Consider the following 27,826-nt stretch of genomic DNA (forward strand, 5'->3'; position numbering starts at 1 on the left):
GATTTTAAAAGGTGAAGTCAGCTTAGTTGTGCTTTTTGACAGGCTCTGTACCGCATAACCACATATCGGAGCGTAATGAAAAGGTTAAGTCAACCGGTCTACGGACGTACTCGTTATTATAGCGGCTAGACATAAGCGAACCATATTCGGCTAAACTATTTGCCTTCAAGGTTACAGCAGACAATGTAGACGTTTTCTACAGCATTTGTAAAATCCCGATCGGCAGCGTAAAAGTAGTAAGTGAAGGTTAAAGTAGTGCAAGCCAACGCAACGTCCCTTAGTTTCGGCAGTCCGGAATTTGGAAAAGGTTTTGGCTTTAGCAAATTCGCCATAAACAACTAAAATATCAGCACACTGCCGGGATTCGAAACTTCATGCGAAGGTAGGAAAGAATCAGATACAGGTAGGAAGAAAACACCGTTACAGGCTGGCGTATGTAGCACAGACAACACCCCTGACTGAGTTAGCCAATGAATAAACTTCTTTGCAAACACAAGGGTTTGGGTTATGGATATCAAAGAGCACCTCGTACGGAACACTGCTTTTAGCAGTTACGTTGTTCGCGGCGAAGCAAATACTGTAGAATCAGTCGGCTGTCAACGGATGGGCTTCTAGGGGAGCGAAACGGACAGCCCCGTGCTATTCCGCTAGAATAAATCTCCAGCCCTTCCCCGCTTCATTCAGTTTACTAACTAGGAATTGTGCTCTATCACAAATCACGAACAAACGTGTTTTCTTCTGTCTACTCCTAAGACTGCGCCCAGCTTTTCTGGGCATCGTGTCTCATAGAGTGGTAGGGAAGTAAATTTTTGTTCGCTCTAATAAGAATTATGGTTCTACTTGAATGACTGCAAACGTGCTTTACACTAACTGAAATGTCCTATCAGTCTGTTTTTTTTATTATTATTCAGAAATTTATCTTATAGCGCCGGTACTCTCATGACATTCAAACCATTGATATACCTCTCACAAAACAGATCCCAGATTTACAACGTAGGCTTTACAGATGATGCTGCCTGTCGGTGTGTATGTCTACACTGCCTAAAGTGCCTCAAGTTAACCGCATTTATTCTGCAGACTATGCCTTGCATTTATCAGACAAAACTGCGGGTATATCACCTCGGTGTATTGGTTTTAGCGCCCAGGGGGGGTACTATGACCTTATTAAAATAGTCGCACGATCCATTGATTGTGAAAATTTGCCGATTATTAGCTTGTTCTTCATTTTCTAATCCATGTAGGTCTCTTCGTCAGAAGACATTGTTAAGAACAATCTAATGATGCGGTTTTTAGGTCTGTTCTGGGACCTACACAAAATGTATCTTTTGTGTTCTTGGTTGTTTCACCAGATTATAACCTGGCTTCCCAAATACCCATTTTTCCTTGCAGGTACTACGCAAGGTTCAATATTATCTTCTTTGGTTTTTTCATCTATATTAATATGTTTTGCAGCCAATTCGCAAGCTACGGTTCTTAAAAATACTAATGACACCCTTTCGCTTCCCAGCAAAATTATTGCAGAACGGCTATCCACAAAATTATATATGTTTTGTTGTACCTGCCTTTCAGGTAAGCGCCATTCATGTTAATTTTTGTAAAACAAGCAATATATGATTTCGATATGTAGTGTGTTCGTGTGATTGTCAGCGCGCGTGCATGTGTGGGTGTGTGCGGGGCACGTGAGCCATTATTTGCGTTCCTTTGTTAGATGTGCACATCGTACCGCACATTTTATTCAGCTTTTTGTTCCGTGCACCAACCAGTGTGTGGGTGCTCCGGCTGTTCCTAGGGCAACTTAAATACCTGTCGATTGATTGCTTAATAGATAGGTTTTTCTAATATTACTATTAATTATAACTATTATTGTTATTATTGCAAATATTGCAGCTCAAAATTTTCACTTTTTGATTCACATTGGAAGCTTCATGCCACAACATGGTCCCACAGACGAAATATGTCCGCCTTGCTAGAACCGAGGTTCCACAAGTCCCCGTAAATTTGTGTGTAACGAACGCAGGAACCACTCCTGCCAGTAATCAAGCATTCCCCCAAGAAACAACTCCAGGCCTCCAATCTCGCTTAACTGTATGTTCCCCTTGTTACAATGAGCCCGCTTTAGGCTGTTTTCATACATTTCTCGGTGCCTTCCCATCAAAACGCCTTCCGATAAATCCAACTTCATCGACTTGTCTTCGAAGCGCGAAGCTCTCTACGGTATGAGGCGCTCGTCCGGATGCGTTTGTTTGTTGGGAGCGGCTAGCGCTCCTTACAGACGGAACGCTCAGCACTGCTAAAGTTCCATCCGGACGGAACGCTAGTGCTTGTTAATGTTCCGTCCAGACGGAATGCCAAGCACTGCCAGAAAGGGCGCCGATTATACGCCGTTTCCCGTCTCGGAATTCGCTGTAGGGGCAACGCCTCTGCTTGCGGACGTTGTAGTCGCTGGTTCGACTCCCCCGTGGTTTTTAGTCTTTTTTTGTGCCCGTAGCTAACATTTTGTAATAGTTATACTTCACGTCCGCTTTACAGTTCACGCGGTGAGAGCAATCGCTCTTGATTTTTGCTGAACCGGACAAACCTCTACAGCTCACTGAAGCCAAGGCCGACATAGTCATCGCTAAAGCTACGTCCTATTATCCGTATTTATTGACAGTGACTAATAATTAACATTGACTCTGGCTAGTCAGTGAGCGGAAGCGGTTTGACCGGTAGGGTAACAATCCAGAAAAACTGCTCACGCTGAAATATTGTGAAGCCTTGGGACCATGTATTCGGACGGTAGCATATTCAACGGCCGGATGCAACTTTGCAGGAAATTGTATATCTGAACAAAAAAATATTCATTATACTATCGGAATCTGAGTATAACTCTACGTATCTACCGACATCAAGCGCGACTGCGACTCTTCGGCGTCAATTTAGTGTGGCGAATATCTCTTCATCTGGACGAAGCTTTAGTGGTGACTACTGATGGAACTTTACTTATGCTTATCGTTCCGTCTGAACGCAACGCTAGCCAGAGCCTCGTTTGTTTGGCGTTTCTCCGCTTGAGGTGTTCAAAGAGACGGAATTTAACTTGAGAGTAGCGAAAAGGAACAAACCATGACGTCATACACAGCAGACAGATTGGAAATGGACTGCGAGAAAAATCGTGTCAAGCGGCAAGAAGATCAAGTTCATTGAAAATGCGGGTAGCACTGAAGTGTCTCAAGCGGGCAATTGAGCAATATTGCTATTGCATTCAGTACCCTTGAGAAGTGCTTTGGGGTCCTTGGACAGTGAGTTACTTTATCCCTATGGTTGTGAGTGATTTCATTGTCGATGTGCTGGCACCGATCAGCGAGTGTTGTAAGTTGAGTATTTCGTGTCGGAAACATTTCACACCGACCCGTCCCCACTGATCACCCAGCAGCGTACGTTCAAGCTCACCTGATGCAAAATTGGGTCTTCAGTTGCGAGTGCGATGATCAGTGTATATCAAGCCCACCACAAATCCATTGTGGGCTTGTCTGGTAACGGCTGGTCTTGCCTTGGCTTCCCCGTCAGGTGACAGGTGGTGACTCGGGGAGTGGTACATCAGAGTTTTCACAGCTTCACTGAGCTATCATATCACTAGGGCAGAGGGCCGATAACTTTTTTTGTCAAGGGGACCTGAATATCTAGATTCCAAATGTTTTGTTTTTCAAAAAATACTTCTGATTGTGAATTTTCGCTTGATATTCTAGTTTTGAAGAACTGCCTTCATTTTATAATTTTATTTTATTTTTTGTATCACTGGTGGTGTTATACCTACCGGGGTGAACTGGTGCCATTTCAAAGTGTGTCTACGCAACCAAATCAATGAACCTATCTGGGAGAAATTGGTTCTTTTTGTTGCGCCTAACAAAATATTACTGTAAAACATTGTAATTTTGTCACACTACATTTTCAAAAATTGATTCTACGATGCGTACCCGCGGCCACTAAATATTGCGACTCCCTGAGACGAAATATTGGGCCTGGAAGGAGACTGTGCCGCAATGGATGCTTGCTCATTTTAAATACATTATGAGGACCGTCAACTCGGCTAAACCGCAGATTTTTTTGGTCTAGAAGTTTTCTGTTAAGAAACGTGGCTTCTGGAGCCTTAGCAATGATGTAGACTGGGCTAGTTGATAATTCATAGTGGTCAAATGTAGCGCAGAAGAAACACACGGGACGAAAAGTATACACACGGACATTCACGAAAGCTTTTTTAACAGCGGAGCAGTTGTTACTGGCCGTAAGTTCGGGGTTTGTGCGCGCCGAAAACTCCCCGTGACGAACGCTATCGCGTAGGCGTCACGCCGCTGTCGCAATACCCTATCTACAACGGAAAGGCACGTGATAGCGGCCGCAGCAACAGGCGAGAGAAGCTTGCACATGCGCTCAGTATCGTAGGGGAGCCCTTCGCGCGGGAGCTCGCGTCGTCGTGCGCATGGGCTCAGTATCGTACAACAGACCTCACGCGCAGCGTCTTCGCAGTTCTCGGCACGGCCGCGGACAGTTCGCGTTGCCGACGAAGAGGCCGTGATCCGGAAGGCAGGGCATGCTGCTGAAATTAACTATGTGGCCGTCAATGCTCACCTACAACAGCTTCGGGATTCAAATCTTGCGCATGAGTGCAAGGTTCCGTAGATTTTTTGCCCATTCGTGCGGATTGTAAAACAACAACAGCAACAAAACCCCGAGAACATCCCGCTCACTCGAAAGCAAGGAGCATCCGGAACAACCAAGGGCGAGCAAAAGTTATCCGTGTGGTGTTGCTTATTTAGAAGTACCTTTTTAAGAGAAATCATGCCTGCCACATTAACAACCTGTGATATAACACTGCGCCGAAGGCGGACCCAGCAAAGGTATCGTTGATAGAATTTCTCAAGAGAAAAGTGGTTGCAAATCCGACCAACATTAAACCAGTGAATGCGCACCCAACTAGGTACGTGCATCGGTCCGTTATCCCCCTACAGACTTCCTTCAGTTTGTTTAAAATGGCCCAATATTATCATGAGTGGGCCCCTTGACTCATCTGTGGTGCACATGCTCAGTGCTAACGCCAATACTCACCTGCGTACTGTATACATTTAGCTTTGTCTTTGGCAACGTCTGTACTTATATTCACTGTTGCTATTTTGGCTGGTATTGCAAAGGTAGCTGTACTTCCGTAATAATAACCACTTCTGTTACCGCATTGCTTTGCTCGTACAGAACTCTGGAGTACGTGCTCGACCTGGTTTCTTTCACTTGACCGGAAACAGTGGTCCCGTTACTCATTTTAAGTGCGAATGCACTTCTTAAGCGAGCCTGAAGCGTCCGCCGCCGTCCGCATTCCGCCGCCGTCCGCATAGCAACAGCAGCGGGTGCGCGCGCTCCTCGTCTTCCTTGGCAACGGGGGGAGATGGGCGCGCGCTGCCTGGCCGCTGACATGGCACATACCCACGTGGGGGATTGGCCAGGAATCTCCTCGTCTTCCTTGGCAACGGGGGGAGGTGGGCGCGCGCTGCCTGGCCGCTGACATGGCACATACCCACGTGGGGGATTGGCCAGGAATCGGGCGTGAGAAGGGCTAATGCACCCGCTTAAAGGAGTACTGACACGAAATTTCAAAGCTGAGATCCGCTCTAGCAATCAAGTACAACGACAACACAAATAGGTGTCTGTGAATAAATGCATCTTTCTTTCTTTGTAGTTGTGTGTGTGTGTGTGATCTCTCTTTCGCGAGCATTACCGAACCGCGCAAATTCAACTCGTGCATTCGCAATTTCACATTCTTCCCCTCGGGGAAATGCGGGGAATTTTTTGTTTGTTTTACTGTCCTTGTCATTTCTTCTCGAAGCATGTAACATCTTGTACGAGTACATGAGCTTGCACCCCTAGTCACACTCCTGTGTCGCCATCTATGCCGCACGCATCCTGGTTTGCTTCTTTCAATGATCAGGCCAGCAAGTATTTGACGAGTGCAACAAACGCGAAGCGAAATCCACGCGCACTACTTAGTGTCCAACAGTGTAGAACACAGGATCCACGAACCAAACCATCAATCTGAGCAAAATTGGAGTAAAAACTTCAGTAACCTCCGCTATGTCGTTGTGTATCATGTGGCCTCCAAATCTAAAGTACCAGCATTCCTTGAAATTGTTCACAATCTTGATTGCTTGAAACCAAATATGTGCACGTAAAAAAATTGTAACACGATCAATCAGTGAAAGAACGAATGGATCGTGCCCCCATGCCACAAGGGCGCAGGGATATCGGGAACGTACACAGGCACAACTCAGGGGCGTAGCAAGTGGGGGAGGGTTTATGGGGCTTCCCCTCCCCCCCCCCCCCCCCCCGCCGCGCTGTCACGCACGGCGAATAAAGCAACCACCTGCACCAAAAACGAACATATGATTTTGTTTATAACCCCAAGAATCATGTCCGGTAAGCGCGCCCACTCTCGATTGATGCCCCGTTTCCCTCCTGGCATGCCTATGGCCCAACCACATGCGCGCGTAAAATCGACGTACTTACCTAACGACGCGTAAGCGTGCGTAAAGTCGGCATTCTGAGGCGCATGCCGAATATATTGCTACGCGCTTCATTGTTAGGCCGAAGTCAGAGCCAGCCAGACATTAAACGCAAACTTTCAGGCGCGCGGTGTTGCAATCGACCTCTGGCGGTGGTGTTATCTGGCGGGCAGGTAGCATAACGAGAAAGCTAATTCGTAAATAAGTTAGCTTAACGGTTAATTAGTATGAAGTCAAGGGTTTGACAGACGCCAGTCTGGTCAGGAGGGTACATTTGAGAGGGCATCGACCAAGTAATAAAAAAGAAAAACTTAAAGTACGTTTCGGGTCCCACAGGGGAGCCGAAACGTATTTAAGTTTTTCGTATTCATTTTCATTACTTGGTCGGTGCGCTCTTTCTCTCTCAAGCGTTAATCTGTATTTGATAAAACTAAGTAATTTTCAAAATACGGAGAGCAGACGACGGCAGAAAACAATCGAAGCAACAGCAACTATGGGAGCAAGGGAGTTTACGCTGAATGTAGTGGATGGGTTTGTGCCGGCCCAGTAATCATGGTAATCATATCTCTTGAAGACGCATCACCGGTACAGAAAAGTTTATACGATGGGTTCTCTAGTTTAAACGTGATGAGCTGCCGCCTATCTAGACAAAGGAATGTCTTCGAACAAGCAGAATCAGTGAAGGCATGAACACAATTGTTATACGAGAATATTTCTTCGTCGTCGAACCACAAACAGAATCGAAGCATTCAAGAGTATTCTTCGAAATTCTACTCTATAGACGGAAATGGTGTCACACCTAACTATAAACTAACTACATAAATATCAAACTGAAATAATGATATCAAATGAGACGAGATAGTGACAAGTTTGTTCTTCATCTAATGCGTATATTCAGTGTAAATAGTTTTGACAAGTACTGTTATGTTAATGATGAATTAGAAACTCACCAAGAATGTAACTTGGGAATATGTGAGTAAACTATATCAGGTTTTATAACTCCGACGTAGTGAGAAAGCGGCAATAAAGTCTGTTGAAAGTGCAACATTTCTGATATTAAAGGGTAAGGGAAGAAAATCAAATCTGGAAACAATATTATTGCAATTCACCGACCACAAAGGCGCAGACCATTTCTACAAGCTCAGACAGTTGGCAAACATACCTGGAAGTGCTCAATCACCAGCATGGTACAATAAAAAGGAACGGCAGCACTTTCTCAAACTGAGGTGAGGTACTTGTATACAGTGAAATGTTTACCATTACCACAGCCCTAAAAAAGGAAGGTTCTAAAGAATTCGGTGACAATGTGGCCTTGTCTTTGCACCAAATCTCGTTTCTTTTGTTCTGCGAATTATTTTATTTGCCATCCTAGAAAGCCACCGCAAAAGGCTTTCTAAAGTGCAGGAGAGAAAAAAGGATATAAAGTGACGCGGGCGGCTACCCCACTGCAGACGTTTCACAGCTGTCTTGAACAATGAACAAGCTGGAACAAGAGCATTGCACGTCTGGGAGAGGGCGGCCAAAGTAACTAATTCTGGAAACGTTTCGCGCAGTGGAGCAGTTTATAGAAAAACCTAGGGGGTATTTTTGGTTAATTCTTCCTAACTAGTGCAGCATCTTTCAGAGAATTATACAAGCATAAAGTAAAGACAATAGTATGATGTGGTACAGCCAACATGGAATGCTTTTCCACTCAGTAATGAGGTTGAAATTACGCCCTGTGTAGGCTATAAACGAGAAAAAAAAAGTGATCTTGGGGAGGTATTACGTATCCATATGAGGGTATGATCACGGGGAAGATGACCTCCATATATAGTGGTGGGGAATGAGAACTTTGTGTTACCAAGCGGTCGTCAGAACATACGCCAAGTGTTTTGTAAGTGCTGGTAGTAGTCTAGACCTCCACGGCACGTACATCCGGTGTTCCTATCACTAGCTGTACCAATACCTACGAGCTATGACGAATTTTCTTGTATCTCCCAGGTGTTTAAAGAGGCCGCAAAACGATTGCAGAATTCGCAATAGCAGATCATTATCACTGTATTCTTGTCACGAATGATTCTGATTTACGCTTCAGAATCACAGGGCAGTGGGTTCGTTCAATGCTTTGAACTTTAGGAGTGCAAAAATAATTTCGTTTTTCAAACCTTCGTTTGGCAGCACTTGCGCGGTGTTACTAACTACGGCTCCTTGACAAGGGAGACATGGCCAGGCAGGCAAGGTGACCGAGACTGTTTGAGGCAAAGTGCTCCCTATACAATAACCACTTTCAATAACCTATTTGAAGCTGTCGGTGTAAAAGGTACTTTTCTGTTCAGAAACTATACAGCTCTGTCAACACCCACATCCCAGGTACGACACCACTGATCATAAGTAAGGCTACGCAAAAATACACTTATTTTCATGTTTTCAGAGTGATATAGTTGGCGTAGAATGGATTCAATCGGAGTTTTAAGAAGCTCGAAGTTTACTAGAGCCCCTTTCTAGTGTTCAGCTTTAAGCCTCTGTAACTTTCTCACATGGTCTTTGTGATGCTCCCGAAGATTCTGATGAGTATAAAAGCTCGGAACCAAAATGGAGCGTCGTGACAACCCACCAAAACGCAGAAATGCACATTCCGTGTTATGTATTCACAGATATGTGTGCTGTCCTTTCAATACAACTGACACGTCAAACAAGAGCTCATACGGTGGCATTCAGGCGACTAATGATCAGCAGTACCTATTAATATATTAGTCCGCAGACCGTGCAATGTAGGTTTTAATAGCGATGCTGTTTAAGAAGGTGGTTGGGCCTTCGAACGTGCCCCCCAAAAAAAAGCCTCCGTCGCATGCCCCGCGCGAGGGACACGAGTAAATGCAGAGCATTGGGGGTGGTCACGTGGCGTAGGTTGTGGTAGTTGGCGGTGGTAGTTGCAGTTGTTGTCGTACGGGTGCGTCGACGGCGCTTGAAGGCCAAGTACGACGAAATGCACGAGGCGTTGGAGCACGGGGAGTTTGCGAGCTTGGACGAGTTCCTGCGCGCCTTCGACGTGCGGTCGAAGCATAACCATCTTGAAGAATAACTATGTAGAAAACTTCGCTGGGTCCTTAAGCATAACCACGCACACACTTATCCCAACCAATCATGAGCTAGAAGGGGCCGCTAGCTTCGATGTTTGCCTAGTCTTCGCACCAGTAGTGCGAAGCGACACCAATTTTTTTTATAAATGAGCAAAAACCGCTGAGGCATAAATGACTGGCAGGCTTACCACATCTATGAACGACTACATTAAAACATTGATCACATAGCATTTTGTATCACTTATACTTTCGGAGCGATAAAGCAAACTGTATTAAACTACACAGGCAGCATTTTTTAGCCGCCTGTTGTAATGTGTCGAGGTTCCCTACCCAAGCAGTCTGTTGCGATGTTCCACAGCTAGCAAGACACGCACAAAGCTCACCCCTGAATAGAAAGAGGTTGGCATAATGCGCATGCATTGGCGTATCCTGAAGTATAAGCGTTTCCCTGCTTTCAGCACAACTAGTAAACCAAAGGTTTGGCTTTTGTTACTAATCTAAGATCGTCATCTTCAAGAACTAATATAATCCTGACATAATCAGAATATTCTTCTGCAAACAGGGAGCTCGGTAAAATTAATAGCAGCTGCCCTTAAGTAAATGTCAGAATCTCCCTGTTGGTAGTCCGTATTTAATGGCAACCTAACTGTGACTAATTACTCTAATTCTGCCTGCTCAAAAAACGGCACTGTGTTATTTGCAGCATCACACTTTTTCTTTTTCAACCATGTTTCAAGCGCTCTAAACAACGCTCAATCTCTAATCGCCTCTACGGCCCTTGTGCAAGAAATCAAAAACGTTTCTCTTGCACCTGGTTCCCCACTGTCATGTGAAGAAAAAAATTCAGAATACGTAGAAATGTGTCAATTATCACTTTTGACTCATTTAGATTCTGTGGCCCATATTTACAACATTTTATTCACATCAATATTTTGGGGCCACAACCGCAAACTTGACGGCTAGATATGTTACGAGTTCGCCCGTGGTTACGTCTTAGGGCTTGTTCTGGCATTTGCTTCTGCATGTGAACCTGTGGACGGGGAGTGCGCGTACGTGTTTAGCATCACACTGACGCTATACTCCTCAGGTAACTCTTGCTTCAACCAGTCGTGTGAAAGCATTGTGCCTCTGAAGACATAAGGCAAAGGAAAGAATCGCTTCATACACCCAACGACAAATATTTTATTCATGTGATAGGTGGTGCCTATGAAAGCAGGGATATTTCTTAAAGGTTGAGCTTAACCTCCTCTTTCAGTGCAAACTATTTAAAGCAAAATACGCAGTGTGCACACCACGAATGCTATATCGCATTTTTTTTTGTTTTACCACAATGAAACAGTCGGTTGCGCGTGCTGAGAAACTTTGTTCATTTCGGCCACGCGTATGACATGTTGCAAGAACCTTGCAACATACTCTCGTATTGATGTGCCTATTTTAGGACGAATAAAATATAAGCGTGTGGCAAATAGCACACCCTTCCTTTCACTATGAACATCTACACAACCTTGTTTACATGTCGTTGAGCCCCTTCTTTGTGTTTCTATCAGTAAGTGTTGTGGTTTATCTCGGTGTTATTAGACATCTTGGTACGAAGTCCAGTGTAGTGGAAGCGTACGAAATAATTTGCACCAGAGAAGCTTTCCTCTAAAGCTTTCATATGTGGTGCTGGAGGTGCAAATGTACCTACACGGTGCCGTACACCATTCGCCGCTGCCCGCATGCTAAATTTTTATGTCAAAGATTTGTCACGCCAGCTTGAAATAAACACATAAAAAGTGTTTCAGGAGTCAACGAAGATATAAATTTGAACAGATTGACATTTTTAAGTAGCAGCAGGGCAAATGACGTAAACCGGAGTGAAGGTGAACGGGATAAGTTTCAATGAGCGGCCAACATTTTTGCACGCACAGGGCTATGAGGCACTCTGTAGATCGTCTCCTTCGTTGATCTGGGGCATTGTTGTGTGTGCTGCTCTTCAACCTCTTCTTATTTACAAGACTCAATGCATATAATCTCTGTTAATTATGAACAACTTGGACGTCGTTTTTGACATCCACAACCTCATTAAATTTCCTGCTGTGAGAAGCGATAGCAGCTGTCCGATCCCGGCTATGGTGGCTGATTTTCAGAGGGAGGGTAAGAGCGAGAAGCACGTGTGTCGAGATTTCGGCACACTCTAAACATCTCCAGGTGGTTAAAATTTACCCGGAGCCCTAAACTACGGCGCGCCTCATATCGGAGGTGTATACTATAGCTTCGGCAGGTTAAACCACATAGATGAATCAAGTGATATTTCTTTCTTAAACAAAAAAAAAAGATTTTTTTTTCTTTTCAACAGCGGCACACAACTGATGCCCGCTGAAGATAACCCTTCCTTACTCTGTAAACTTAGAAGTTTTTTTAAACTGTCAGGGATATCAGTACTAACCACCCTCCACGACGCCCCTTCACCGGCTTGTGAGGTATATATTGCAATATATATAAAATATAATAAGGTAACACCCAGTGCTTCCCTAGTGCGTCCTATTGAAGTGCTTCCGTTAAAATATTATTCGGGGTCATCTTCAACTCCAGATTTCGGAATGTTACAACCGCAGAAGAATTTTTCACGCATTGTCGCGCCTTCCGATCCCCGTAAAATCTTCTAAAGACACTCATCTGCGTTCTTATTCTTTTCACCAGATTCTTCAGACGCATATACCATTGGCCCCTGCATTGCAAGCGCATGAGACTTACCATGCTTCCCGCGGGTTTCTTGCCAGAACACGCTGTCCTTCTTTTGTTCGTTTTCGTTCTTGCCTGCTCAACACATGCGAACTGGGAGTCCCGGTAAGTCAGGTTTTCGAAGCCATCCTACGGAGTCTACGCCCACACGTTATGTTTAAGGCGCGGCACTGCGGTTGCTTAAACTAGAGTAAAAAATCCGCCTGGTAAGAATACCTGAGGTATTCTTTTCGCGAAAGGTTATTTCCCAGCTCTCTCGGGAGCCGCTCTGTCTTGCGGTCGTGACGTTTTGCAGGCAAAAATAGCGCTTCTATAAATATATGCTTGTGACCGTCGTTAGTCTGGGTACGCATTTTTGTGCTAGCAAAAGAAACTGCCTCCACCTGCTGCTTTCGAAAAGAACAGATCTAGACATGAACAAATGCAGGTGCGCAGGCTTTCCTGCTGTTGGGAAGTCTGGGTAATGCTTTGACGTTTTATTCGTGCAATTACGCATTACTTCTCGGAGAACTTCCAGGATTACGCATTGCTGCAGACATAGGTTGAAATAAATTGAAACTTCTACTTCATGAAAGCTTCACCAAAACCGCAGGAGCTTCCAGGGCATGTCTACGAGGTTGTGCAATGTTCAAACCAGTTTAATTTTTTTTTCTGGGGCACGCGCACATTCTTTTCAGCTGTCCTCTCTACCTGCCTAACGTGGGGGCTTTTTGGGACGAACTAAGCGTACGGCTAAATTACTAACACCCACTTCTCATTACCAGCGATAAAACGTGCAAAGCAACCACCTGTTTTGGCATGTCATCGTATGAACTGCGCAACCTAAGTGAAGAAGGCCCGCCCTGCACGGTTTCTGGCACCGGCAATGCATATGGGACACGTTCGGGGACTGATGATGATGTTGCCAGCTCCGCGTGAATAACACGAGCTGATTATTGCGTAAAAAGTGCATATCCTCAATTCTTGGAGACCGGTGTGATCTCACGCCACATTGATTCCACACAGGACCACGAAATCGCTGGGTCGCTGCAAATTTCTGAGTCATGGGCCACTGGTCCGAGATGCCACAACGTGTAAAGTAACGTGGGTCGCTGATTGCTCACTAATTACCAATCCCGAATTACTTGTTCTGGAGACACACAAAAAGACGGAACAGTTTTTATATTTACATAGCCCAATAAACGCTACCTGCTTTAAAATGGGACTGTAATTATTGTTGTCCGGGTAACTGATCCGAAGGTATGGGATAAACTTTTCAAGCATTATCGCGGGACAGTCAATGCAAATCTTCATTGTGGCGGTTGCGCAATAACGAATATACCAATACATTGCTAGACAGATTAATAGGGAAAGCGCCAATAAAGGGAGGCTGATTGTCATGGGATTTCAACCACAAGACATCCTGGGCACATAACCTCGCCGGGGTTTGGTCAAAATATGTACCTGCGCACTATGCCCTAAACAGTCCAAGGACACCTCAGGTTCTTGTATGTTGACGCATTGTTGTTCAAATGAACGCCTGCGACACGTTTCCTTGCTTCCACTCCATGTTCTCCTAGTGCTTCGTTCCTGGCCGCGTTAGACGGTTTGCTTCGCAATTAAGTTGCTGCAAACGCTTTCGAATGTCTTCAATTTGTCTTCAAAACGCTTTCACACGTCGCTTCGCTGTACGTTGGGCCCACCGTATAACGGGAGACTTAATGATGGAGAGTTTTACAGTGTTGTCTGCGTTCTTTCCCTCCCTGTTTTACTTATTCTGCAGTGAGTTGGCGCGTACGAACGCATCTCGGTCCAGCCGACGTTAAGCTCGTGCAATTATTGAACGAATCCCACTATGGAATGTTTGAGAGACTCGTGAACAACCGGCCGGCTTTCTGCTAAAGACGGCAATGCCAACACCAGCTTCTTCGCTTGATGAGTGATTTACTGCTCTCGCATCAAAATGCCGCCTTCTCTATTTGCTTGCTTTATACTTCATATCATAGCTGGTTGAAAGCGTACACGGCCTGTATTTGGCGGTCATCCGGTTCTCGGATGCGGAGGAAGACACGGTAGCGGCGTTCGTTTTACCGTTCTCAATTCCGTTTACGTTTCTGAGTGAGTTGTTTCGTAACAACTTTTGTTCCTCCTTCTTTTTAAGGAGTTCGGCAACAATGAAGCGGGGCACGCACGCAATTGATACGGAGCCTTTGTAAGATAGGCAGCAATAAAAAGTTAGAAAAAGCACTTTTCAAGATTTTTGACAGTAAACGTTATTAGGTGTTGCCATCGAGAAAAAAATGTCACCTATAGACTGGGAGCTAGACCCTTTATTGTACATTTGAGACTGCTTGCAGCCAATGCAATTGAGCCAGTTCGTAACGAGCGGAGTCGCTAAGATTAGTCTTTGTTTCCGCACAAAGGCCTTAACCGATAATGTTTTGTGGAATGTAAATTTGCCCCAAACTCTTCTTCCTGTAGTGGGTGGTCGGTGAAGAGTGACGGAAAATCCACCGAAGTAATGGCGTAGCGCCTGCTCACGAGGAAGCCGCGTGGAGGAAGTGGAGGTAGAGAAGGCTACCCCTTGCATCGTAGGGCAAATGACCGTTCCCGACGCGACCGATCCAGCCACCGAACCGGTATTGACCAGATGACGGATACGTTTTGCTTCGTAGGATCAAGGACCGTCCCAGACGCGGTTGGCCGATCCCGGTGTCCGCCCGACGATTAGGCAGTGTGCCACTGGCGCAGAGCGCGGAGAACGAGGTGTCGTTGAGTCGTATATAGGCCCAAGGACTCCTCCCGCCGCTAGCCATCAGCCACTGACACGCCCTGGTCATCGCGGGGCCTAGTCTCCACTTTATCCGGAAGACGTCTTGTGCTCAAAGCTCGTCAGCGTTGCCAACAGTCAGTCACAGCCTCACCGAATGGCTTCTCACTATTCTGCTGCAGCCTTTCCCGACAGTTGCTCCGTGCACCGACAGCCTTGAAAAGGATGTCGAACCGGAACCGAAAGGGAACCAAAAGCTGGCAGCGAACGAGTTTTTTTGCCCAAAGTCAGAACCGGATCGAACCCACAATTTTTCCGCCATCTGCCATTTCGGAACTGAACCGCAACCGGAACGAATCGAAGGAACAGTCCTGAACAGATTCCTGGATCGGTTTAAAGGAGAGTTTTATAGAAGAGCGCTCTGGTAAAGTGAGAAATTTATTTCTCCAAACATGGTTACCAAAAAACACGAGACGGTACTGGGAGATTATGAGCAGCATCGTCCATGCACGCCTCGCATATCCTGATAGAACCACGATAAGTCGTAATTAACAGGTTGATTTTTAAGTAGTTATCCGCCTGTTATGGTCACTGTTCGTCACAAAACAATTGGGGCAGCTTCGCACGAGTGGCCTGGAAGACTGGGCACACAGCGAGGCTGGTGGCCCCGCCTAACTTATTCTCGGTTCGCCTAACTTTATGCAAGATCATGCTTGGAGACTCGGCCAAAGTTTCTGCGGGGTTATGCTTCAAGAGTCTGTCAAGTTTTCTACGTGGTGTCTTAGTTGGCTCCCGAAAGAGCAATGAACACGCGGCCTTTATGTATGTACAATGCACGTGGGCCCACAGGCTTTGTGTTGAAGCCCCAAGAGTAGGGGATGGCGCAGCGGGATGAGCGCTTGCTCAAAATTTGAACTCGTTCGACTGGCCACCGTTCGTATTGTGTGGTCTGGCGTTTGGAACGCTAATTAAGAATCCTATTAACGTTACCGCTTCTCGGCCTTTTGACTTCTATAATTTGGCCATAATTCATTTGTGTGCATCACCCGTCGCGGTGGTTCAGTGGCTAAGGCGTGGCCACGAGGTCGCGAGTTCGATTCCCAGCCGCGGCGGCCTCTTTTCTGATGGAGGCGAAAAGCAAAAACGCCCGTGTGTACGAGGTTTCGGCGCACGTGAAAGATCCCCAGGTGGTCCAAATTAAACCGAAGCCCTCCACTACAGCGCGCCTCATCGCCTGCGTTGCGTCGGCGCGTTAAACCCAACAAACAATCAATCTCTGTGCATCCTCTAAACTACACCACTCGTCACAACAAGCAATATAGGGCGAGCCAACCCGCGACGCGTTTCCAAATCCGGCCTTGTAGCAGTTGTGTCGCACTTCCAACAAGTGGCGACAGGAGTCTTGTCCCGCTCGAGCGCGGCGAGGCGAAGCTGCGGTGCCGGCGCGCGCGATGGCATCATCTTGGAAAAAGATGGAAAAAAAATTTTCCATCCAGATTGCACATGTTCTATAGCGCAGTCGCACATGCACTTCTCCCTCTGTTCTTGTGTGTCGGAGCGAAGAGAATCATCACGATTGTGCTTGTATTTGTCGTTTAGTGTACGCACAATCTCCGTGCTCTTGTTGCTCAGAAAATGTCTCTGTCTCTTTGATAACTCTCCTTCTTTGTGTATATATGCCCATATAATTGTACTGTTACTTCCCTTTTCATATTCTGTCTTTTGTATGCCTTATATGTCTGTATTCTATGCATCACCCGAGAAGGCCATTGCGCTGTTGGTGAGCATTTCAAATAAATAAATAAATCTCTCAGCGAGGATTCCATGCTGTTGTGCCAGAGCGCCTGGCCCAAAGGCGTTGCACGAGGCGACGCGCCGACAGCGAGGCTGAGTCACGCCTCTCCCTTTGTCGCTGCGGCGCGGCCGAATCCTGCATCTCGAAACGCTGCGGCGCGGCCGACTCCTGCATCTCGAAACGCTGCGGCGCGGCCGATTCCCTCAGCGGAGAACGACCCAAACAAGGGCATGTCGCTACGCCCGGAGGCGAGGTCACGGAGACGGCGGCGGCATCGCTCTCCCTTTCCCCATTGGCGGCGCAGCTGACTCACCGCTTCGCTACCATTCGTCGGAATTCAAACTTCAGGCAGCGAGAGCCCTGATTGGAGCATTTCGAACTTCTTGGGGCCACAACGAACTTCCCGGGCTATAAAAGAAGTCCGGATGCTCTCATCGTCGGCTTTCCTCGGCGGCTTCTCTCCGGCACCAGTCTCTTCGGAAGCACCGAGTGAAAGGGTGCTGTCGCCTTTGTGCGAATGATGTAACTTTTGCTTACCCTGTATATACTGTATATAAATGTTACTTCAACTCTTCGTCGGCTCGAGGACTTCGTCGCTCTGCTCTGCGCCGCGTCGATAGCGGACGGAGCAAGGCAACATCGCTACACCGGTGACTGCGCTCGGGTGGCCAGTCGCAACAGCGGTGACAGCGGTGGGATGGCTGATTCCCAACAATGCGCACGTTCGCCGGCCCAACCACCAGCTTAACAGCGTCACTGTTATAGTCGGCACACACATAAAAGAACCTACGCGGCTCGAACGAACACGTCAGCGTGCGTCGTAGGGGCCTCCACACCGGGGGAGAGTAATCTACGGACGGCCCGGTGAGGATGTGCAGCCTTTTCAGTGTTATTTGGATCCCTCTCCACCTTTCCTCGCGGGTGGCTGCGCCGCGTTGGAAAGAACGGACTCGCGCGCTCTGGGACTCTTTTTTGCGCACCTGACCATTGCGACGCGCTCCCCGTCTGGAAAATCAGAACGCTGTATGCGCGCCACTGCTTTCCCGTTAAGTAATGAAAAGACGGGACGTGTCGTATACAAAGAAGGGCGATTACCTCTTTCGGACGGCCAGTGTCGAAGTCCTAACGTTTAAGACAGAGGACGCGCTTCTGATCGACACCCTAGTTAACGCCGCTGTCGGTAGCCATGCGGGCCCCTGTTCTAAGCACGGCCACATCGTGACCCTGCGCACATCAGACTGACGCCGGCCGGCCAGGAGAAGGACGAGTCGGCGGCACCGGGCACGTCCCACTGGCCAGGAGGCTACATGCCTGCCAGCCAAAAGCAAGGGTGAATTTTTTGAAGACAAGTTGCGAGCTGTCACTGGTCGGCGAGGGGAGTGGAGCACAATTCCACACCGCGGCAGAATACATAGAGTCATTGGGTGTGAAACTGTGGGTTTGGGCGCTAAGACTAAAATTACATTTCAATAAAATACACCATCGCTGTCTGCAACTCGCATGTCTCGTAATATCACTCACGTGAAAAAATCTCGCAGTGCAAATAAATAGCCCCCCATAGAGAGTTGTATTTGACCAGAATACATAAATCTCGAAATGTTTTTTTGTAGCGTAAGCTACACTGGCCAAGGTTGGGCAGTTTTACGTGGACCCTGAAGGGCCGTGCTGCGCAAGCGCGAGGAGCATTGGATTGGATTGAATTGGATTGGGTTGGATTAGATTGGATTAAATTGGATTGTATTGGAAATCCAATCCAATTGAAGTACGGGGGTGTAGAGAATTGAGCCTGCACATACGCCGGTCTGCGCATTCCAGAGGACTGACGTCATAGCGGCCGCAGACGCACTGGCGCCGGCGCGTGCCCAGCTGTGCGCCTCCATTGCGCAGTAGCCAAGTCTTACGCTGCGCCGGAGCCGCTTGATAGCCGTTTCGCGTGGTTTCTGGAGAGCCCTGCTCCGCATGCGCGAGGAGCAGTGATTCGACTGGACTGCACTGGATTGGACTGGACTGGACTGGACTGGATTGGATTGAATTGGATTGCTGAACGTTATATCACGCTACGTATATCCTGGCATAGCTGCTAATTTTTTTGATGGACCATGGATATTTCGAAATGTTCACAGAGAGGACACAAGGCAACGTCCGCTACAGGCAGCTGAGAAGGTCTCCGTGTGAACGCTTAGCACCTAGTTCACGCCGAACGCGGTCGTGAACGGCAAGCTTGAAATCAGAGCAACTGTGGGAGTGATGACGTGCGCGTCTCCATGAGCCCATGGGTGGCGCGATTGACCAGGCAGTTATATTGGTAAGTCGGACCAAGTGTAAACCTACCCTTTGCAAGAGCACAACAGAGGTTGCTCTGGCTGTTCTATGTTTTCGCCACGCTATACGTGAGACTCATGACGAACCGACTCTTGATGTGTACTTCTGAATACTTCTGAACATCGGATACTTCTGAACATCGACCCAATAGTCCCGCCCAAAGCAGTGCAAGCTGGAGAAAACTTTATTGTTATTCAAGTAAATAGAGCTTTCGTTCCCAGCACTAGCTCTTATTTCAGTGACCTGGCCGCATATTTTTGCCATTTCTCCAACCTTGAAACTCCGCTTATTCCAATATTTCTAGCGAATTCTATGACTTTCAGAAAACCAGGTACTACTGCATATTATGCATTTATTTCCTTGAAGAAAAGGAAGATGAAATTTTTGGTTGCGATGTTAAATTACACACACTCCGCTCCGTACCACCCTACCAGGGCTTTGAGAGTGTGCTATAAAATAAATTGTAGTGTGATTGCCTCACAGCGAACATGTACCGGGACGGGGAAAGGACGTGGAGGTGGTAGCAGTAAACTGGGCAGGGCACCCAGCCACGCACATTCCCATCATGCTGAATATATTAGAATTTAGGCTTAATACACAAATGTGTAAAACAAGCAGATGAATGCAAATAGAAAAATCACGGGTCACGTTTGAACTGTACATGACTTATGTTATGAGAGGCGTCTCTTCCGTGCAAAGGAAAGTAGCAATAACTACTTTTGCCGACCACCCCTGAGGCAACTTTGCTAACCCTTGACTATTCGCCGCAAACCGAAAATTTTAGTGTAAAGACGTTCTCTCAAATTTTGGCGTTGCGTGAGGATTGCGGTGCTTTATGATTTTTGGTACTCTTGACAACAAAGATCGCTAGAGTTCTGTATAATGGCGACTTTGGAGGAACAAGCATCCCCGCTCTTCAAGACGCCACTCTGCATAGCCACCTGTCGAATTCCGATGTTAATTCCCAAACAACAAAACCTATCACGGAAAGCTACAGGGGAACTATCTAATCACTGGGATTCCTTGACGTTTATCATCATCATCGTCATCATCATCTTCATCACCAGCCTATCTACGTCCACTGCAGGGCAAAGGCCTCTCCCATTATTCTCCAATTATCTCGGTCCTGTGCCAACTGTAACCAATTTTTCCCCGCAAACTTCTTGATCTCATCTGCCCATCTAACTTTCTGCCGCCCCCTGCAACGCTTGCCCTCTCTCGGGATCCATTCTGTTACCCTTAATGACCAGCAGTTATCTTGCCTTCGCATTACATGCCCTGCCCACGTCCATTTCTTCTTCTTAATTTCTACTAATATGTCTTTAACACCAGTTTGCTCCCTGACCCACTCCGCTCTCTTCTTGTCCCTTAATGTTACACCTATCATTTTCCGCTCCATTGCCCGCTGAGTCGTTCTCAGTTTAAGTTGAACCCTCTTGGTGAGCCTCCAAGTTTCTGTCCCGTAGGTGAGTACCGGTAAGATGCAGCTGTCATACACTTTCTTCTTCAGCGACAATGGTAGGCTGCTATTCATTATCTGAGAATGTCTGCCATATGCACCCCACCCCATTCTGATCCTTCTAATTATCTCTGCCTCATGATTGGGATCTCGGGTCCCAACTTGGCCTAAGTAGATATATTCGCTTACCACTTCCACTGCCTCGCCACCTATCTCAAACTGATATGCTGTCCCGAGGTTATTGATCATTACTTTAGTTTTCTGCATATTAATTTTCAGGCCCACGGTTCTACTCTGTTCGCCCAGTGCGGAAAGCATGCTTTGCAATTCGTCCCCCGAGTTACTTAGCAAGGCAACGTCATCAGCAAATCTGAGGTTACTGAGGTATTCTCCATTAACCCTTACTCCCACCTGTTCCCAATCCAACGTTCTGAATACTTCTTGTAAGCATGCTGTGAATAACATTGGAGAGATTGTGTCTCCTTGTCTGACACCCTTCCTTATAGGTATTTTACTGCTCTCCCTATGGAGGATGATGGTAGCTGTAGAGCCATTGTAGATATCCTCTAGTATTCTTACATAATGCTCATCTACCCCCTGGTTCCGTAATGCCTGAATGACTGCTAGGGTTTCGACCGAGTCAAATGCTTTCTCATAAAATATGAAGGTTATATATAGGGGTTCAGTATACTCAGCGCACATCTCTATCACCTGATTGATCTTGTGAATATGGTCCATTGTGGAATAACATTGTTGAAATTGTTGACGTTTATATATTACGACAATTAATTGGCACCTCAAGAGTGGTTAATATTCTATTGTTGAAATATTTTCTGGAAAATTTGACGTTTTTGGGTTAAACACACAACTATCTAAAAATTGGTAACGTAAAACAGGCTTTGTAAAGAGCCGACATATTTTCCGTAAAAACCGCCACTGAAAATGCCTGGCCTCCAGCTCGACGTGGAGCGACGAGCTACGTCAAAACGCGATCTTGCCAGAGCTCCTCCGGTAAATCTGTTGCAAAACAATAGGCTAAATAAACCATATTGTGTGTGGTTAAACTGGAAGGACAGCCCTTGGTGATGAAATGTGTCTTAGTGCATACCACAGGAAGAGAGAAATTTGCAAAGTCACCTGAGGTTTTTATGCTATGAATTCTGAAATGTGCGTGAACGAGGGCGAATGAACGTTCATTTTGAGCAAAACGAAAGGGGAACTTTTTTTGACATCCACCTGAAATGCCCCTGTTCGTGTTTCTCAGCTTTCACAGCTTTCTCTGGAACTCCGCAGTTAAAGGAAAATTTGTCCTGATCACGACAAAGTTTTCTTTGGAGCATGTTGATTATAATCATGATAGGGACGGCAGTGCTTTGATGAAATGCGTATGAAAAGGCAACATTGAGGGTGACATCGTTTGGGGGATGATTATTTCCGAAAATGAGATTAGCTTAACGTCGGTTGGGTTATATGATCGGTGACTTTACGCCTACTTGATTGCTTGCATTATTAGGCGTTTGACATTTTCTACGTTTTGATCTTCCGCGAAAGATGTGAGCCAAGAGGACCGGTGCTGCAATTTAGAGACTGAGTGCGGGAACGCGCTTCAAGGAAATGTATATTGTCGCTTGTATTTTTAGCATTTGACGCTGCATAACGGTATTATGCCATGTATGTTCATGAAATCTATACAGAACTTCGGGTAGCCTAAGCACGCCAAATAAATAATGCAGTGTAGCATTCATTTATTGAGCGAGAAACACGCAAATACCTGAGCCTTGGTAGCTGTATTTTTTCAAGAGGGAACCATCCATGACCCAAAAAAAAAAATATTGAACCTCACATTTCCAGAAATAGGGGTGTTCGTGAACCCTGACCTCAGTGAAAACGAAAAAAACGAAAACAAACGGAATGGCCGCAAAACGAAACCGAAAACACTTTTGCCAAAAAATTTCCCCGCATTTCCCCGAGGGGAAGAATGTGAAAGTGCGAATGCACGAGTTGAATTTGAGCGGTTCGGTAATGTTCGCGAAAGAGAGATCACACACACACACACAACTACAAAGAAAGAAAGATGCATTTATTCACAGACACCTATTTGTGTTGTCGTTGTACTTGATTGCTAGAGCGGATCTCAGCTTTGAAATTTCGTGTCAGTACTCTAGCCCTTCTCACGCCCGATTCCTGGCCAATCCCCCACGTGGGTATGTGCCATGTCAGCGGCCAGGCAGCGCGCGCCCATCTCCCCCCGTTGCCAAGGAAGACGAGGAGCGCGCGCACCCGCAGCTGTTGCTATGTGGACGGACGGCGGTCGCCGGAATTCAGGGTCGCTTATAAAGTCCATTCGCACTTAAATCAAACGCAACGACTGAAATGGAAACACCAAACCATCAATGCCCCAAAACGAAACACTTTTATTTCGCTGGGATTTACCCGCACGCAAATGTTTGGCATACGTAATTGTAGACCATTTTTCTGCGATTATCGGGAACGTTTGCGTTCATCAATGGCTACCTCCTCTTCCGCGGAGCGCAGCACTCGCGGCCTACTCATGCCAAGCAAGAAAGTGAGCGGCCCGACGACAAAAAGCGACCGCACCTGCAATGTGGCATGATGAGAAATACAAAGCTATTTTGCCCCCGTTGTCGCGTGATGCAGTGCGACACTTGTGCACGTGCGCCCTCTCCAGCTGCAAACAGCGACCGAGAGCCGCGCCCGAAGAGCACGTGAATTCAGTCCCTAAGCTTCGATAGGGGCAGCATAAACCCTTTATCCCTTGACAATCCCTCAAGTAGGTGCGTGCCAGACACTTCCAGGGAATCATTGTCACCATCGTCATCATCAGCCCAAACAATTTCCTATTTGCTTAATGAGATTTTTCTTCAATAGAGAGGATAAATAAGTTGGCTTTGCCGAGAGGCGTTTCGGCGTACGCCACAAGCGACGGCGCAGATCAGCCAATGTATACTTAACTAGAAAAACAGCACCACGATTCCACCTCTTCACATCTTTGGCGTGACATCAAGGTCATCAAATGATGGAAAACACTATATAGTTCTGTGCGTAAATAACAGCCAAAAAGGGGCTCTCCGCTACTCTCCTAAGGGCGATGTCCCGCTTCACTCTCGCGTGAAATATCGCTTTTTACGAGAACTTTGGAAGCATTACTATGAACTTGCAGTCACTCATCTTCGTCACGACGGGACGGTGTCATTTATACTGCACTATGACACCTCGGTGAAAACATCAGGCGAGCACATTTGACTCGGCTAAATTACTCGACGTGAAATGGTCTTATTCCTCCGGCATGGATGCCTTGCCGCTTGGTGCCTGTTTTAAAGCCAAGTAAGTCTGTTATATACGTATTGACATGAAGGGTGGTCACAGTGACGAGCTACGTCGGAAAATTCTTTGAGAGGAACATTCTGGCGTGTCGTCAACGAATCATGCAAAATGAAAAAGTTTACCTGAGTACGGGGATTACTTTTGACGTAGCCGCTCCCACATATCAAACGTATTGGTTCTTGTCACATCCGCGCAAAATGAAAAACACCTCCAATGCATGTGCGCTGCTCATTTTCTCAATGTGAAAAACGCCCATGGTAACACGTCGCGTCCAGCGTTTTAGTGTCTTAGAAACGTATTGGCTCTTGTCATATCCGCGCAAAATAAAAAAAATATCTCTTTCTCAGTGTTTCTTTTATTGCGATAGTATACCTGATGGCATAAAGACTACGTTACAGATATAAGTTAGATCCCGTTTCGCGAAGAAGCGCAAATAGTCCTAAGGAGGTGGTGGAGTCCCCATATCCACCGAAACGCGGATATATGATAACACGTTGCGTGGAGCGATTTTCGTGCCTTAAAACCCGGAAGAAGTGATGGGTGTGCATGTCGATGGATACGGGTCATCCTGACTGCAAGGCACTTACAAAAAATAGCCCAAACTCACAGTATCATTCAACCATGATTCCCCGAAGCCCACCCACAAAATTTTACCCCTTTGACGTAACAGCCTTTTTGACACTCCGCCTAAGAAAATCATCTTTTCTAAGTTGGTTACATTTGCAGCTGGGCGTAGAAGGTTATCCACCGCAGTTTTGTGCGTGCGTACAAAAAGCACTGAGTACGAGTAACTCTTCACTGTGAGAACAGGGACTAGATGTGCAGAAGTGCACCTCAGAAGTGCACCACTTTATTCTTCACTCCCAAGCATACCAATTCATTTGCTGTATCAATGAACGGCCAACCAACTGCTTTCGACAAGGTATTTATGTTCGCCGGTGGTAGCTTTGAAATCTATCAGGGATCCCGACGTACCATCCCTGAAGAAGAAGCTTTCCGCCGTTGTCCACTTTTATGTTTCTAGGTGGGAAGAGACGAGTAGCACTGATTTATTCCTTGCTGCAGTTTATATAACACTTTCATTACCAGCTTCCTCCGTTAAAGTTAACCACAGATATCCAGAGCTTCCCCGACCAACCATCGAACGCTATACAGCGTGCAAGCCTAAGTTCTTCGGATATGTTCCGGACTCACATGTTCCGCACTACAATGGCTATTATTGTTTTTCCATGACACTGCCGCTTACAAAGATAAACAGCTATGCAGACATTACAGCGTACCTCCAGAATCTGGCACATGTGCACCTTCACTGATTTGCAAGCCTGCCGAGGAGCACACCTCAGTCATCGTTTTGTGAACAGTACTCACCAGCTACGCGGCTTTCGTCAAAAATTTGTAAAAGAGCACAACCCCTCATTTATTACAGCTGAAGGAATAATGAACAAATGACTGTCATTTTTAACTCTCAAACAGCTCCGTTTTGCCTATACAGATGCTTTAGCGTGATGGCAGGACAGATGGCACAAATAATGACGAAGAATGATGACAGATCTATTTACATTATGTACAAGGCAACCATGAGAGCGGCCGCGGAAGGTCCACGCCAGCCATTTATTCGTCGTCGTCATCTGTCTTCGGTCATGGCGCTTTGCGGCATTGTCCCACTAGGAGTCCCGTGACAATATTACAGCGGCACGCGCACATTTACACTCCATGTTCAAGGGAGGCCACCAGATTCACGTGCCATGTTTACTCCTGCCAAAACACCAAAACGCCGATTCAAGATTGGCAACGGGGCACGAACAACCGCATTCGATCTTGTTGTCATATGCTGCGCTCTACAACACATTTGATTATTAGATATGGCCAAATTTGTGGCATTCATCGGCAGTAATACACGCTCTCCGAATGACCCTTGAGTTGCCATCTTGTGCGGTCATCATGTTTGGTTCACACCCGTTTTTAGGGGCGAAGCCCTTCAGGGGCTCGGGCTCTCGGCGCCTAATGTCGTCGTCGAAACCGCTGTCTCATGTAGTCACGGTACAAAAACACCACAACACTCGTTTACGCCTCGCGCTAGAATGCTTTGGGCTTAAAATATGCAAGACTTTTTACAGCAAAGCTGTACCCTCTATCCCCCAACGATTTCACTTCCGTTGTCGAAAACACCAAGGCGCCAAGAATACACTTATACGGTGCATGCTTCGCCCCTTCCCAGGCTTCACGTCAGTGGAGTTTACCCGGTATTTTTAATTTAAGCGCTTTCCACTACATCTATGCAAGTAACAACTAGACCCTATTCATTGCCCATTAACGATTTTTCACTGCCGGCCTAAGGAGCAGCTTCCGATTGAGATACGTGAGCTGTAGTATTCTGTCCTGTAGAAGGGTCACAAATTCGTCTTGCAATGGCCCCAAAGTTACTGCGAACTCACCAAGAAGGTCCATGTTAATCACACTGGTCGTTCCGTACATAGTGAAGCCCAAAATATGAGTATGGCAACGTCTACGCCGGATGCTTCAAGGGATCCGCGTAAATGTATCCGTAGGTTAACTTTTGGTCAATGAACTCAATGGTGTGTCGACCATTTGTCTAAATTATTTCGATTCCTTGCACCGAAGTGAAATTCTCTCCGGGATACTATAGCATGAAACTAGTGTTCGCCACCACTGCTTAAGATTAACACTTACAAACACATCTGCGTTTCTCATGGGGATGGCAGACTGCGCCTTGCATGAAGACTGTGAAGTTGAGGACACTAGTGAGCACGACTTGTGCCTGCGCTCCTCTATACAAAAGTACATTTCAAAGGGGGTACACTGGACAATAGACACTGGACACTGGTACACAGCGGTATCCTGTTCGAAAGGTGCAAATTTACGGTGGCTGGTCAGGCCCATCGTAATCACAAAGACCACGGTCAGCCTCCTTTCAAATATTAGAGTGTGCTAGCCTGTGTGACAGCCTTCAGAATCCAAGGTAGCACAGGTAAATTGTCACTGCGGAAGGTATTAATGGCCCATTGAGCAAAAAATGCCGAATCGGTGATGGGGCGTACGTCGATTCCCACCTCTGCGTGGGATTCGCAAGTTTTTTTTTACTCCTCCCTACTACTTCCTCTCTTGCTCCCTATGCTCCTTTTCTCAGCGCAGGATAACAACTGCTCATTGTTGTATGACTAATTTCCCTTCTTCTCGTTCACAAGTTTCTTCTCTAAAAATCGTGCGTGGGCTCCTTCATCGCAAAGACAATAAAAATGGACGAGTGCTTGCATGCTAAACAAGCAGGGGTTGGTATCGATATGAGCTACGCCAATCGAATTCCCCGCCAACTTCCGGTTCATGCGCCAAAACGCTGGAGCAACTGGTATTCGCTTCAAACAACGTTGTTTTTAAATTCTGTTTTTTGCAATACACTTTGCTGTTTAAAGCTGACACTGCAATTCGTATTTCATGGGCTACAAATTAATATGCATTTTAACTGTTCCACCATTGAAAACGCAGACATATAACTACAACGACGCACGGCAGCGTTTTGGCTGCCACTAAATTTAAGCGTTTATTTTCTACCAATTTTTTTAAACTTTTATGCGTTGTTGAATATGATTATGATGGGCTTGGGTCTGAAGGTTGCTTTCTTTGCGCAGTTTTTTTTTTTCTCAGCTACCCACTAAAAATTATTCCTTTTATGACCTTGTTTTTGTGGTTTCTTCCCGTGCAGCGCACGCGTGTTTCCACCTCTGCGCACACCACTCCTCGAACTTTTGAGGAGGAGGAGGAATAACTTTAATTGCACAGCGTGTCAGCGCTAAACGCGCTGGATGAGAGTGGATCCCTCTTCACAGG

At 46.4% G+C, this 27,826-nt stretch overlaps 1 protein-coding gene across 2 annotated transcripts in view; it reads right to left on the bottom strand.

Annotated features, from left to right (window-relative positions):
• The window catches only part of LOC144158627 (uncharacterized), a 351,003-nt gene that overhangs the window by 115,048 nt on the left and 208,129 nt on the right, over nt 1–27,826 (bottom strand). Inside the window, exon 1 of one of the 2 annotated variants that reach the window (XM_077689646.1) lies at nt 12,323–12,583. The exons of the other annotated variant lie outside the window; for it this stretch is intronic. The gene's annotated coding sequence lies outside the window, so the exon portion shown is untranslated. Of the gene's footprint in view, nt 1–12,322; nt 12,584–27,826 lie in introns of those variants that run through there. 2 annotated transcript variants of the gene reach the window in all.

Source organism: Haemaphysalis longicornis, unplaced genomic scaffold, assembly GCF_048455015.1.
Source record: "Haemaphysalis longicornis isolate Haplotype H1 unplaced genomic scaffold, Haemaphysalis longicornis Haplotype H1 scaffold_10, whole genome shotgun sequence".
NCBI classification, from domain to species: Eukaryota; Metazoa; Arthropoda; class Arachnida; order Ixodida; family Ixodidae; genus Haemaphysalis; species Haemaphysalis longicornis.